This window comes from Papio anubis, chromosome 11 (genome assembly GCF_008728515.1).
Source record: "Papio anubis isolate 15944 chromosome 11, Panubis1.0, whole genome shotgun sequence".
Taxonomy (NCBI): domain Eukaryota; kingdom Metazoa; phylum Chordata; class Mammalia; order Primates; family Cercopithecidae; genus Papio; species Papio anubis.
This window is the reverse complement of record NC_044986.1, coordinates 108,659,267-108,671,826: the sequence shown is the minus strand read 5'-3', so window position 1 is coordinate 108,671,826 and position 12,560 is coordinate 108,659,267. Positions and strand designations below refer to the sequence as shown.

The 12,560-nt window shown below is 40.0% G+C and overlaps 1 protein-coding gene across 1 annotated transcript in view; it reads right to left on the bottom strand.

Annotated features, from left to right (window-relative positions):
- Positions 1–12,560, bottom strand: part of ST8SIA6 (ST8 alpha-N-acetyl-neuraminide alpha-2,8-sialyltransferase 6) — a 135,485-nt gene that overhangs the window by 54,909 nt on the left and 68,016 nt on the right. The window lies entirely within an intron of this gene.

Below are 12,560 nucleotides of genomic sequence, written 5' to 3'. Positions count from 1 at the left end.
TCATAGTTGAAACAAACAGTATACGAATTCAAATAATTTAAGAGAGACTATGCTTTTAAACTCTTAGATTGTGATTATTTTTCATGTACTCTTTGAAGTACAGAATGATTGTTAAACCACTTTTTAATAAATTTGACATAACTTTTGTTTAAATGAGAACATTTTCAGAGACTTCTATCATACTTTCAATATTATTAGCTCGGCCGGGTACGGTAGTTCATGCCTATAATCGCAGCACTTTGGGAGGCCGAGGCAAGTGGATCACCTGAGGTCAGGAGTTCGAGAGCAGCCTGGCCAACATGGTGAAACCCCGTCTCTGCTAAAAATAAAAAAATTAGCCAAGCATGGTGGTGGGCACCAGCTTCTTGGGAGGCTGAGGCAGGAGAATCACTTGAACCCAAAAGGCAGAGGTTGCAGTGAGCCGAGATCGTAGTACTGCACTCCAGCACTCCAGCCTGGGTGACAGAATGAGACTCTGTCTCAAAAATACATACATACATACATACATATATATATATTTAGCTCAGCTGCCCTTCCAACTTGAAATTTTCTATCAGCAAACATAGCCTTTGCTTTGATTACCAAGAAGAATTTCCCAAAATACTAAGAATGTAATATGTTGGTATGAATGGCTGTTTTGTGTTGATGTATTATTTTCTGATCTATAGCTCTTCTTTTCTTCCAATTTCATATATATATATAGGGTCTCACTCTGTCACTCAGGCTGGAGTGCAGGGGTGTGATCACAGCTCACTGCAGCCTCAACCTTCTGGCCTCAAGCAATCCTCCAGCCTCAGCCTCCCAAAGCAATGGAATTACAGATGTGAGCCACCATGCCCAGCCTTGGAACTCTTAAAAACTGATGAGAAAAGGCAAGGTAAAAGGTCAGAGGTGAGTAGAAAGACAAAAATGGGCACATCGCTTTAAAAAGCAATCAAAGCACCACAGATTTAAAGCAGAATGGAAACAAGTCACACAGCATTCTAGGCCAAGAAAATCTTGTCTATGACCAAAAATCTTTCTTCCTGATGGGCAACTTGAAACTTAGGATACTTGCATAGTTAGCAGGCTGTCAAGTGATATGCTCACATTTGGGCTTTTTGAAGTTTGATCGCCCATAATTTATGCCTTTTCTTTTCAAGCAGCAATCAGGTCATGTTGTTCTCGCCAGGATAATAGAGTTAAGAACACTTAGGGCAAGTCTTTAGTTCACATTTCACCCTGCAAAACGGTGCCTCCTGAGTAACAACTTTATGCCACTCCATGAAGAAGATATCTTTCAGAAAATTCAGTTGTTCCCGGTGATTTTAAGTGGTACAGCATGAAATAGCTCATCAAATATAGACACTCATCTATGGCGTAAGCTGCACTTAGTCTATGCAAGGCAGATGTTCCAAATCTGGATTCTGAGCATTTGTATTTTACCCCAGAAAGCTATCTGAATACAAGTGAGCCCACCATGCCCTAGCAATTGTGCAGAAAGTCACAGGGCAGTGGCTTACACGCTGTTCCTTAGAAGACATCTCAATCCCTTAGTAGAGGATCTATTTAAATGCTCCAGTGCTCAGAAGATGTACAAGATTGCTGTGCTCAGAAGATGTACAAGATTGCTGCTGTTTAAAAAAAAATGTTTCTTCCCACCTTTAAGAGACACCCTAGAGGCCTATAATCAATAGAATGATCAGAATGGTAGAGCTATTTAATACATACGTGGCAGAGATGCCTGGCAGACTACCACTGATTGGTTCTCCCTTTCTGTAGTACACACCTGTTGCTACAAGCAGCTGCACAGCCACACACTTCATTCCCAAACACCCACCGCACATCAATGCTACTTGCATTTTATTAGACAAAACCCCCAACATGTCCCTATGTCCCCAACATCTACAGGGCCAGTACCAGATGGCAGAGTGAGAATGGGAGTGATGTGTGCTCCCTGCAGGCTGCATGCAGTATCAGCTTTCTCTTTATTAGTAGTCACTCTTGGAGCAGCAAGATGGTTGAAAATGGCTTCATCTTAAGATGGAAGGAACCAGTATCCCTGAATCAACATCGCGGGGAAAAGCCACCCAGGAGGGTTGGTTGCCTGATAAAGAAGGAATATTTTGCACTGTGTGAGAGAGAGTAAAATTTTGTGCTCAGACTTCCGAGTTTTGAGAGATTTTGTTAGAGAAGTGCATCTACTCTAACCAAATGGTAGAAACTGAACAAATCAAATGGTACATTTTCTTGGGAGCCAGGACTCTTGGGGGAAATGAAAGAAAAGCATAAAAAAGAGAAGGCAAAACAACAGAAGCAAAAAAACCCAAGAAAAGGAAATGAGTTCATTTCCTGGGTCAGCACCTCTGAAGTATCTGCTCTTAGAAAAATCATTTCATTTATCTGAGGCAACGAGCAATAAGATGGACAGCTTAGATAGCCATAGAGACATTTTTCTAAAAATATAAGCAAGAAAGATTACAAGTAATAAGTTTGCCATACTGAAAAATGAGCAAACTAGCAGTGATAAGAAGGCTATAAAGCATTTTTAATACAGTATAATATTTTATCTGGGAGATAATGTACTAGGAAGAATAGAGCTACAGAAAAGCAGAGAAATATTCAAGGGAAAAGGACGGGGCAGGAAAAAAACAGAAAAGTACAGACTCAAGAGAAAGAGTCAAAGAAGTTAAAATAGGTTTCAAAAAAGTGTTGGTTTATAGATTTAAAATTTTTTTGAAATCTAGGAATTAGAATTTGTCAGGCCTCTGAGCGCAAGCTAAGCCATCATATCCCCTGTGACCAGCGCGAATACATCCAGATGGCCTGAAGCAACTGAAGAACTACAAAAGAAGTGAAAATAGCCAATTCCTGCCTTAACTGATGACATTCCACCATCATGATTTGTTCCTGCCCCACCCTAATTGACCTTGTGACATTCCTTCTCCTGGACAATTGAATCTCAGGAGCTCCTCACTGAGCACCTTGTGACCCCCACCCATGCCTACAAGAGAAAAACCCCATTTATCTGTAATTTTCCACTACTTACCCAAATCCTATAAAACTGCCCCACCCCTATCTCACTTTGCTGACTCCCTTTTTGGTCTTAGTCCGCCTCCACCCAGGTGATTAAAAAGCTTTATTGCTCACACAAAGCGTGTTTGATGGTCTCTTCACATGGACACGTGTAACAGAGATGGTATAAAAATGCTTTGAAAACCTAAGAAATACATTCATTCAATTATTTGTTTATTCAACAAAACTTAATTGAGCAACTGCTGTGTGCTGAACCCTTGTGATTGGCACCAGGGGATAGACACGTGAACAAGACATTGTCCCATTCATTTTGGAGCTCAAAATCTGAAACACAGAATAAAGAATTATGGCACAAAAGACCCTATCCCACTCATTCTCCTAATGGCAACTGCTTAATTTCCATTTATTCAAAAAATACAGTTAAGACTAGGGGAGAAAAAGGGCACTTTTCCCTCGCACTATAACTCCATCTTTCTAAATCCTATTTTAGCAATGTGAAAGGGACAGATAGGCTGAAGAAAGAGAAGATTCTAAGTTTTTAACAGACCATGACAAAAATAGGGCCAGATAATTATTTCTAAGAAAATGAAATTACTTTTTTATCGCCATACACTGAATGGCTTTCCCCATTGTGCTCCCTAAGTCTGTAATAGCACACACAGTCCCTGACCATAGGCAATACAACCAAAAAAATTAGTCTCCTGTGTGCAAAACAACACTTTTATAACAATAGGCAATTCATGCCTGCTCTCTCTAGACCTTTGCCAGAACAGAATACCAGTGCAGGCTAATTATATGAGCTAGCTGAAAATTGCATGTGTTTAATGGAAAGGCACCCCCCTAAAGAATTGCTGAGAAAAGGTCTTAGCACCCAAAACAAAACAACAGAGGAGTGAGAGGGCAAAAATGGGGGTATGGGCACCTGGCATTCTCATTAGCATACCGCAGTTAACCACTTTTGTTGATTCACATCAAAGAGTTGTCAAATTCTCTGCCTTGAAAAAGATGCCTTCCATGATTAGAGAATTTTCTCCCTCTCTCACTCAAGTGTTTTGCAAAAACACAGATATTTGTCACTCTCAAGTTGAGAACTTTTGTCACTTTGGAAAGCAAAAACAGGTAATGTCAGAGATCACTGAAGAGAGTCAAAGGCAAGTTTCACTCACTAATTTGCACATCTGTCAAGCAGTATAGCCAGCTTTCCACAGGGTCCGGTGGAGCAAAGACCAATTTGCCCGTTCTACTTTTCCTGCATCATTTTGTCACACGTCTGATGTGCGTCGGGTGCCACAAGAAGTTTGGAACTCAAGTCCCTCAGGAAAACCTTCATAAAGATGCTTGTAACACCCACATACCCAACAAACAACAAACAAAACAACAGCTTCAACATCAAAACCGGCATGTAGTGCATCTCCAGTGCATGAACTACTTTAAGTCCACCCCCAAAATCAGTGACTTTATCTTGAAAGGGGAGAAGCATTTGCAAAAGTGTTCATTCCAACCAGTCTATAGAAACCTAGAGTCCTGGCAGGAATGATGGCCTGCTCCAATCAGGGAATTTAAGAAGGGCTTAAAGAAGGGACTTTTCGACCAGGCGCGATGGCTCACGCCTGTAATCCCAACACTTTGGGAGGCCGAGGCGGGTGGGTCACGAGGTCAGGAGATCAAGACCATCCTGGCTAACACGATGAAACCCCATCTCTACTAAAAATACAAAAAATTAGCCAGGCGTGGTAGCACGCACCTGTAGTCCCAGCTACTGGGGAGGCTGAGACAGGAGAATCGCTTGAACCCGGGAGGTGGAGGTTGCAGTGAGCTGAGATCGCGCTACTGCACTCCAGCCTGGGAGACAAGAGTGGGAGTCCGTCTCAAAAAAAAAAAAAAAAAAAAAAGAGAGAGAGAGAGAGAGTGAAGGGACTTTTCCCAAAGATCTAGGCAGGTTGTAGAGAAATACAGGGACAATAGTAGGGGACTATTAACAGCTTATCCCTAAGTTGAAGGGTCCAGTGGAGGGAATGGGAGAGAGGGAGAGAGAGAGAGAGAGAGGGAAAGTAGGAGTGAAAGTGAGAGAGAAAGAGTAAGAATGAGAAAAGGAGAGGGTGAGAGTCCTAATAATAACCTTAGCGTTTGTTCAGTGAGGCAGCCCTTCTTTCAGTCAAGGATGTAGGCCAGGAGTGTTGGGTCATACCTGTGAAAGGAAAATATCTTGGGCCCCCAAAATCACTAAGGAAAACTCAAGCTGGGAACTGCTTAGGGCAAACCAGCCTCCCATTCTTTTCAAAGTTTCCCTCTGCTCGCTAAGATAGGTGCGTATCCGATTGCCTCCATTGGAGAGGCTAATCAGAAACTCAAAAGAATGCAACCGTTTGTCTCTCACCTGTGACCTGGAAGTTCCCTCCCCACTAGGAGTCTTCCTGCCTTTGCTTCAAGTTGTCCCGCCTTTCCAGATGTACTTCTTACATATATTGATTGATGTCTCACATCTCCCTAAAGTGTACAAAACCCAGCTAGGCCCGACCATCTTGGGCACATGTCATCAGGATGTCCTGAGGCTGAGTAACAGGTGTGTTCTCAACCTTGGCAAAATAAAGACTTTCTAAATTAATTGAGACCTGTCTCTGATTTTCTGGGTTCACATTTTGGTAACCATGAAGGGATTCTGAGTGGAGATGCCCCTGACCTCTCACAAATCTCCTTTTGGTGCCTGGTACCAGCATGAGCTAACTTTATAGCTCAAATCAATAGGACAATTTGCTGAGGTCTGAGAGTACCTTCCAGAGAATCCCTGATCTCCCAAAATCTGGTTGAGATCTAAAGTTTATTTTGCTGTACAACTCCTTTTTGGGGGACTTTACTTGCTTCCAACTGGAAGGCATGACGATGGAAGGCAGGTACCTCCTTTATGGAGCTTGAGCTCCCTTCCAACAGGGAAGATGAGTTTTGTTTCATTTGTTTCCTGCTTCTAGGATGGTAGAGAGCAGTCTACAGCTTGAGACCCATCACTAAGAAACTGGTTTGGGATTCTGTCTTGCAAATTACTTTAAACAACAAACGTTAGTATTTAACAACCAGCTGGTGTTAATTTCTGCTTACACTTACAGCACTCAGAAATCATATAATTTGTGTGATCATTGTTAGTTTTGCTTAATGGTTTTGTTGTTTGTTTCTGTCTTGGTCAAATCCGAAGAGGAACCCTAAATTATGGGGAACAAGGTCTCTGAAGTGGGAGGAAAATGGCCATCAAAAGGAAAAAAAAAGATTTTTAATTTTAACTACAAAAGGGGCTTTATTTACATAAGAAGGCCACCTTTTTGCCAGCCAGACCAAACTGAAAGAGCAATGGCTGTACTTCTGAAACAGCAGCATTTTGTCCTAGCTGAAATATGTAATAAAATTTAAAAAAAATTTTTTTTTAAGGAGCTGCATGGTTAAAAGTCAGCTTAATGAAAAAGCTAACAGCCAAGATATGTGTGTGTATGTGTGTGTGTGTATGTGTACATGTTTGTATTTGAAAGGCCTTCCTGTTTTGGGATTTTTTTTTTTTGGTCTGTTTTTCTCTCCTTTTTTTTGGTCTGTTTTTTTCCTTTTTCTTCCCAGTTGACTGAGTTCTGTTTTCACCTGATTTTTTGACTAACATAGTTACTGCAACAGAGGTTACTCTTGAATTTTTAAGAAAGAGTGTAGTTTAATTTTATGTTTAATCTGACTCAAATAAAAACTGTAAAAGTTTTTTTTTTTTCCTTTTTCTTCCCAGTTGACTGAGTTCTGTTTTCACCTGATTTTTTGACTAACATAGTTACTGCAACACAGGTTACTCTTGGATTTTTACGGAAGAGTGTAGTTTATGTTTAATTTGATTCAAATAAAAATGAAAGTGTCTCCCTCTAGTACCACCAGACTTTTTCTCTCTGTACCTTATGATACAAATTTTGCTATTTGATTTTCACCTAAGTTGCTTCCTTTAATGTGCAAACTTAAGGCTATTTAGCTGACAACTACCTAGGGTTGTAAAACAGATTATCAAGAATCTGAAAGTCTATAATACGAAAAAAGGGGGGGTTATAAATCTATAAAATGTACTTCCATCGGCATGCCTAATACGTCTTTATATGTATTTAGGTGCTGTGTGCACAATGTTTCACTACTAAAAATATATAAAAGAGCTCTAATTAATTGGCTTAAAAAAAGTGCTTAAATCAGATACCAAAAAAGACTAGTCACATGCTTTTAAAGGTTATATAACTTAAGTAAAATCTTTAATAAAAATAAGCTGGCTTTAAAATTATTGGTAAAGAGCTGGGCGTGGTGGCTCACGCCTGAATCCCAGCACTTTGGGAGGCCGAGGCAGGAGGATCACGAGGTCAGGGGATTGAGACCATCCAGGCTAACACGGTGAAACCCTGTCTCTAGTAAAAATACAAAAAATTAGCCGGGTGTGGTGCGGGTGCCTGTAGTCCCAGCTGCTTGGGAAGCTGAGGCAGGAGAATGGCATGAACCTGAGAGGTGAAGCTTGCAGTGAGCCGAGATGGCGCCACTGCACTCCAGCATGGGCAACAGAGCAATACTCCGTCTAAAAAAAAAAAATTATTGGTAAAGTAATATTATAAGTGTCTTAAGAATTGCCAGCATACATTTTTGTTTGCATTTATTAATCAAGCAATTTCATACTTATCCTTGCCAAATACTGTAAGGTGTCAAAACTTGGCATAGGTTACAAAACTGTAAACCCAGCCCAAAACAGAATGATCTTTGCTTGTGTAATTTTTAATAAGTAAGACATTGATATGGGTTTAAGGAAAATAGCTGCATCTCAAATTTAGTAAGATTATCATAACTTCTAAACCTGTGGCTTTAGGCAGTCTAGTCCACAGACAATAAGGAGGTTTGTTGTGGGAAAGAACTGTTACCGTCTTTCTTTCAAAGCTAAACTATAAACTAAGTTTCTCCCAAAGTTAGCTTGGCCTGTGTTCAGGAATGCACAAGGACAGCTTGGAGGTCAAAAGCAAGATGGAGTCAAGTCAAAATTTTTTCACTCTCTCAGTTATAATTTTGCCATGGTGGTTTCATAACTTTAAATAATGACTATCACATTTTTCATAAATAATCTAGGCAAACTATTAAAATAAATAATTAGGTAAATGTAATGGGATAAATACTTGTAGACAAACTGGTCATAATTTAGAATATGAAGTTGTATTACATTAAATAATAGATATCTCATTATTTGGGAATTTTCCGATAAAAGAAGTTTCAGTTATAAAATTTTTTTTTAATAAAGGTCATTACATCCATGTATCTTCTTGTAGGTGCTTTTTTGTTTGTTTGTTTGTTTATTATTTTTTTGAGACAGAGTCTTGCTGTTATCACCTAGGCTGGAGTGCAATGGTACAATCTCGGCTCACTGCAACTTCCTCCCCCCAGGTTCAAGCAGTTCTTCTGCCTCAGCCTCCCAAGTAGCTGGGACTACAGGTCTCTGCCACCGTTTCTGGCTAATTTTTGTATTTTTAGTGGAGACAGGGTTTCACCATGTTGGCCAGGCTGGTCTTAAACTCCTGACCTCAGGTGATCCACCTGACTCAGCCTCCCAAAGTGCTGGGATTACAGGCGTGAGCCACTGCACCCGGCCTCTGTATACGCTTTTAAAGTCCTTGTAACATTGACTTACAGGGCTTTAACTCCTGGGTTTAAAAAGGACATCAAGTCCTGCTAAATCCTAAACACTGATGGAAATTAAAGCCTCATCTTCAGGCCCCATAGAAGATGCCAATCAAAATAAACTGCATGCCTGAGATACAGGGCAAGAAATTAAAGCTATTCAATGCCTCAAGGCCCAGGGACTGCTGTGAAAGAGGTGGGCCCATAAGATTGTAAGGGCCGATTTTGAAAGTTAAAATAAGTTCAGTTTCTCTATAAATTAATCATTGGTGTCAAAGGCACGCTGATGCAAAACTAGTGTATGGATCCCTGTGTCAGATTAAGAAGGTTTTCTAGAAGCATAACCAACACCTTAATAAAGGTTATAAAGGTTATAAAAGGCTTGTGGAAGTTATATTTTATAATCAAGATTAAATTTTATAGATTGTTTACAAAATTTTGAAGAACAAATGTAATTGGCTTCATGCTGTTTTTATTAGGGCTTGTTTAGAAAATTAAGTCTCTTTTCACAGAGAATGAAGGTTTTCACTTTCTTTTTTAAAAAATACTTGAATTATCACTTTGGTTAAATAAATGACTTTACAATGACCTGTAATCCTATTTTGTAATATCAAGTGTTTTAAACCTTTGATATTTGACAAACTTTCTAAAATCAAATTATAAATTATGTTTTTTTCTAATCTAGTTAATCCTTTAAGACATTAGGTTCCCTAAAGACCAAAAAATGACATAATTTGGCTTATTTGGTATAAAAATTATACAGGAAGCATTGTCAAATATAAAGTGGTATTTCATTTTCTTTGGGCTGTATTTGTATAAACATATTATTAATATGTGTTCCAAAATTATGGGAAACTCCTATAATTCTGATATAACTTAGCGTACATTATTAGTAATAGTCATAATTGTTATAATCATTGTGTGCCACAGAGGTAACAAATTTTCTCATCAATTGTGTCTTTTGACTATGACTGCCTTAAAACTTCTTTTTCATTCATGGACAATTGTTGTCTTGTTGTGTTCCTCTTTAGAGGGTGGTTTTATAATCAGCTATAAAACTTCAACAGGTGATTTTAAATGCAGATTTCTAATAACTTTGTAGATTGTGATATCAGAATGTAGGAAAAACTTTCAGAACTCGTGGAGAGCTAAAATTATCATGAGTATCAAGCAGAACACAGGAATTAACTGCATGGACTGAAACAATCTTTTTGACTTTTTGTTTAAAAGTGTTTACTGATCCTTTGTTTTTTCAGACCCTTAAAACATTTCTTTTGAGCTACTGACAGCTTTTAACAATTTAGTATACTCCCATGAACAAAATTTGGAGCATATTTGTTTCTCTCTAACTGATTTCTCTGGAATTTGGAAACCACTTGTGAATATTCTTAACTTATGGCAATACAGCTATTTGCATAAGTGCAATAGGAATCTGTTTTCATTTGTAACAGGGCACATTGGAGAAATCGGTTATTTTACCAAGGCTTTGACTGGAATGCTGTGCTTTGGAGTCAAATTGACTTATGGAGCCAATAAAGCCCTTGGGAAAACTGGCCTCAAATTTTGTGTACACAGTCCCTGTACAGGGTTTCTGACCTGTGGTAAAAACAGAATGCCACTTTCTGACAGGCACAAAACTCCCAGGTTAAACTTGGAACCTCAAGAGGAGAGAAAGTCGTAAGTATTTGATGGCACAAATCCATGGCTGGGCTTGGCTTTTAAAAAGTCTTATCTGAGTTTCCGTCTATGGAACAAAGTTCCATCAAAACCAATTTAAAAACCTATGTAAAAATAATTATTCCTGCTGCACTATATACAAATAATTAGGCCAAGTCTAATAAGCAAACCAGTGCTACCATGATTTGCCTTTAGTAAAATGGGAAACTGGAGAGAGAAAAAAATTGTGTTTCAAAACGATAGTATACCTGTTAGATTCTAGTCATGCCTAGTTTTTTTTTCCCATTTTTATTATTTTCAACAGTTTGGACCAAATTCTAATTTTTCTTGGCTACAAGTCTTCAAAATAATGTTTTCAATTTTTTTCTTTTTTTTTTTCCATTTTTCCTAATTTGGAATCACTAACATCTAAGCTGTGCTTTCTTCAAACCATGAGAATTGTAGCCAGACAATTTAAACTTCAGAAGAAAATAACAGCAACCAATTTACATACATAAGCCACTTCCACATCTACCTACTAATGGATGGACTTCAGAGTAATGTGGCCTATATCGATTTTTCCAGGATTGTTCTTTTGTTTGTTGTTTTTCCCCCTTTCTCCCCCTAATTTTCTTTTCACAGGACAGGAGACTTCACAACCTGCTAAAATGAACTTTCGGGACCTACCCATCTAGGAACAAACCATCCTAGCCATGAAAGATGGCAGATGAAACCTGAAACCAGAGCCTTTTTTTTTTTTTTTTTTGTAAAATCCTTTATCCAAAAGATTTTTAAAAAGAAAAAGGTGAAATGTGAAAGGAAAATATCTTGGGCCCCCAAAATCACTAAGGAAAACTCAAGCTGGAAACTGCTTAGGGCAAACTTGCCTCCCATTCTATTCCAAGTTATCCCTCCCCTCACTAAGATAGATGCATATCTGATGGCTTTCTTTGGAAAGACTCATCAGAAACTCAAAAGAATGCAACCATTTGTGTCTCACCTATTTGTGCCCTGGAAGTTCCCCCTACACTTCAGTCTTCCTGCCTTTACTTCAAGTTGTCACCCCCTTTCCAGATCAAACCAACTTACTTCTTACATATAATGATTGATGTTGTCACGCACCTCCCTGTGAAGAGACCACCAAACAGGCTTTGTGTGAGCAATAAAGCTTTTTAATCACCTGGGTGCAGGCGGAGTGAGTCTTGAGTCGGAAAAAGGAGGGAGATCGGGGTGGGGCAGTTTTATAGGATTTGGGTAGGTGGTAGAAAATTACAGTTAAAGGGGGTTGTTCTCTTGCAGGCAGGGGCGGGGGTCACAAGGTGCTTGTCCAGGAGAAGGAATGTCACAAGGTAATGTCATCAGGAACTGGCCATTTTCACTTTTTTGTGGTTCTTCAGTTGCCTCAGACTATATGATGTATAAGTGCAGGCTTGGGCTCAGAGGCCTGACAGAGCTCTCATGTCTCCCTGACATGTATAAAACCAGGCTGTGCCCCAACTACTTTGGGCACATGTTGTCAGGACTTCCTGAGACTGTGTCACGGGCGCATCCTCAATCTTGGCAAAACAAACTTTCTAAATTAACTGAGACCTGTCTCAGATTTTCTGGGTTCATGTGCCTGTAAACACAACACTTTGGGAGACCAAGACAGGAGGATCACGTGCACCCAGGAGTTTGAGACCAACCTGGGCAATGCAGAAAGACCCCGTCTCTACAAAAAATAAAAATTAGCCAGCCATGGTGGCACGCACCTGTGTTCCTGGCTATTCAGGAAGCTCAGGCAGGAGGATCGCTTGAGTACAGAGGGTCAAGGCTGCAGTGAGCTGTGTTCACGCCACTGCAGTCCAGCCTGGGCGACGGAGTGAGACTCTCACACTCACACACACACACACACACAAAGGGCCGGGCACGGTGGCTCACACCTGTAATCCCACCACTCTGAGAGGCTGAGTCGGGCAGATCATAAGGTCACGAGTTCGATCACAAGGTCAGAAGCCTGGCCAATATGGTGAAACCCTGCCTCTACTAATACCACAAAAATTAGCCAGGCATGGTGGCGCGTGCCTGTAGTCCCAGCTACTGGTCAGACTGAGGCAGGAGAATTGCTTGAACCAGGAGGCCGAGGTTGCAGTGAGTCAGTGTCATGCCACTGCACTCCAGCCTGGGTGACAGAGTGAGACTCTGTCTCCAAGAAAAGAGAAAAGCATGTAGTTAACCTGCAGTGACACCAAAAA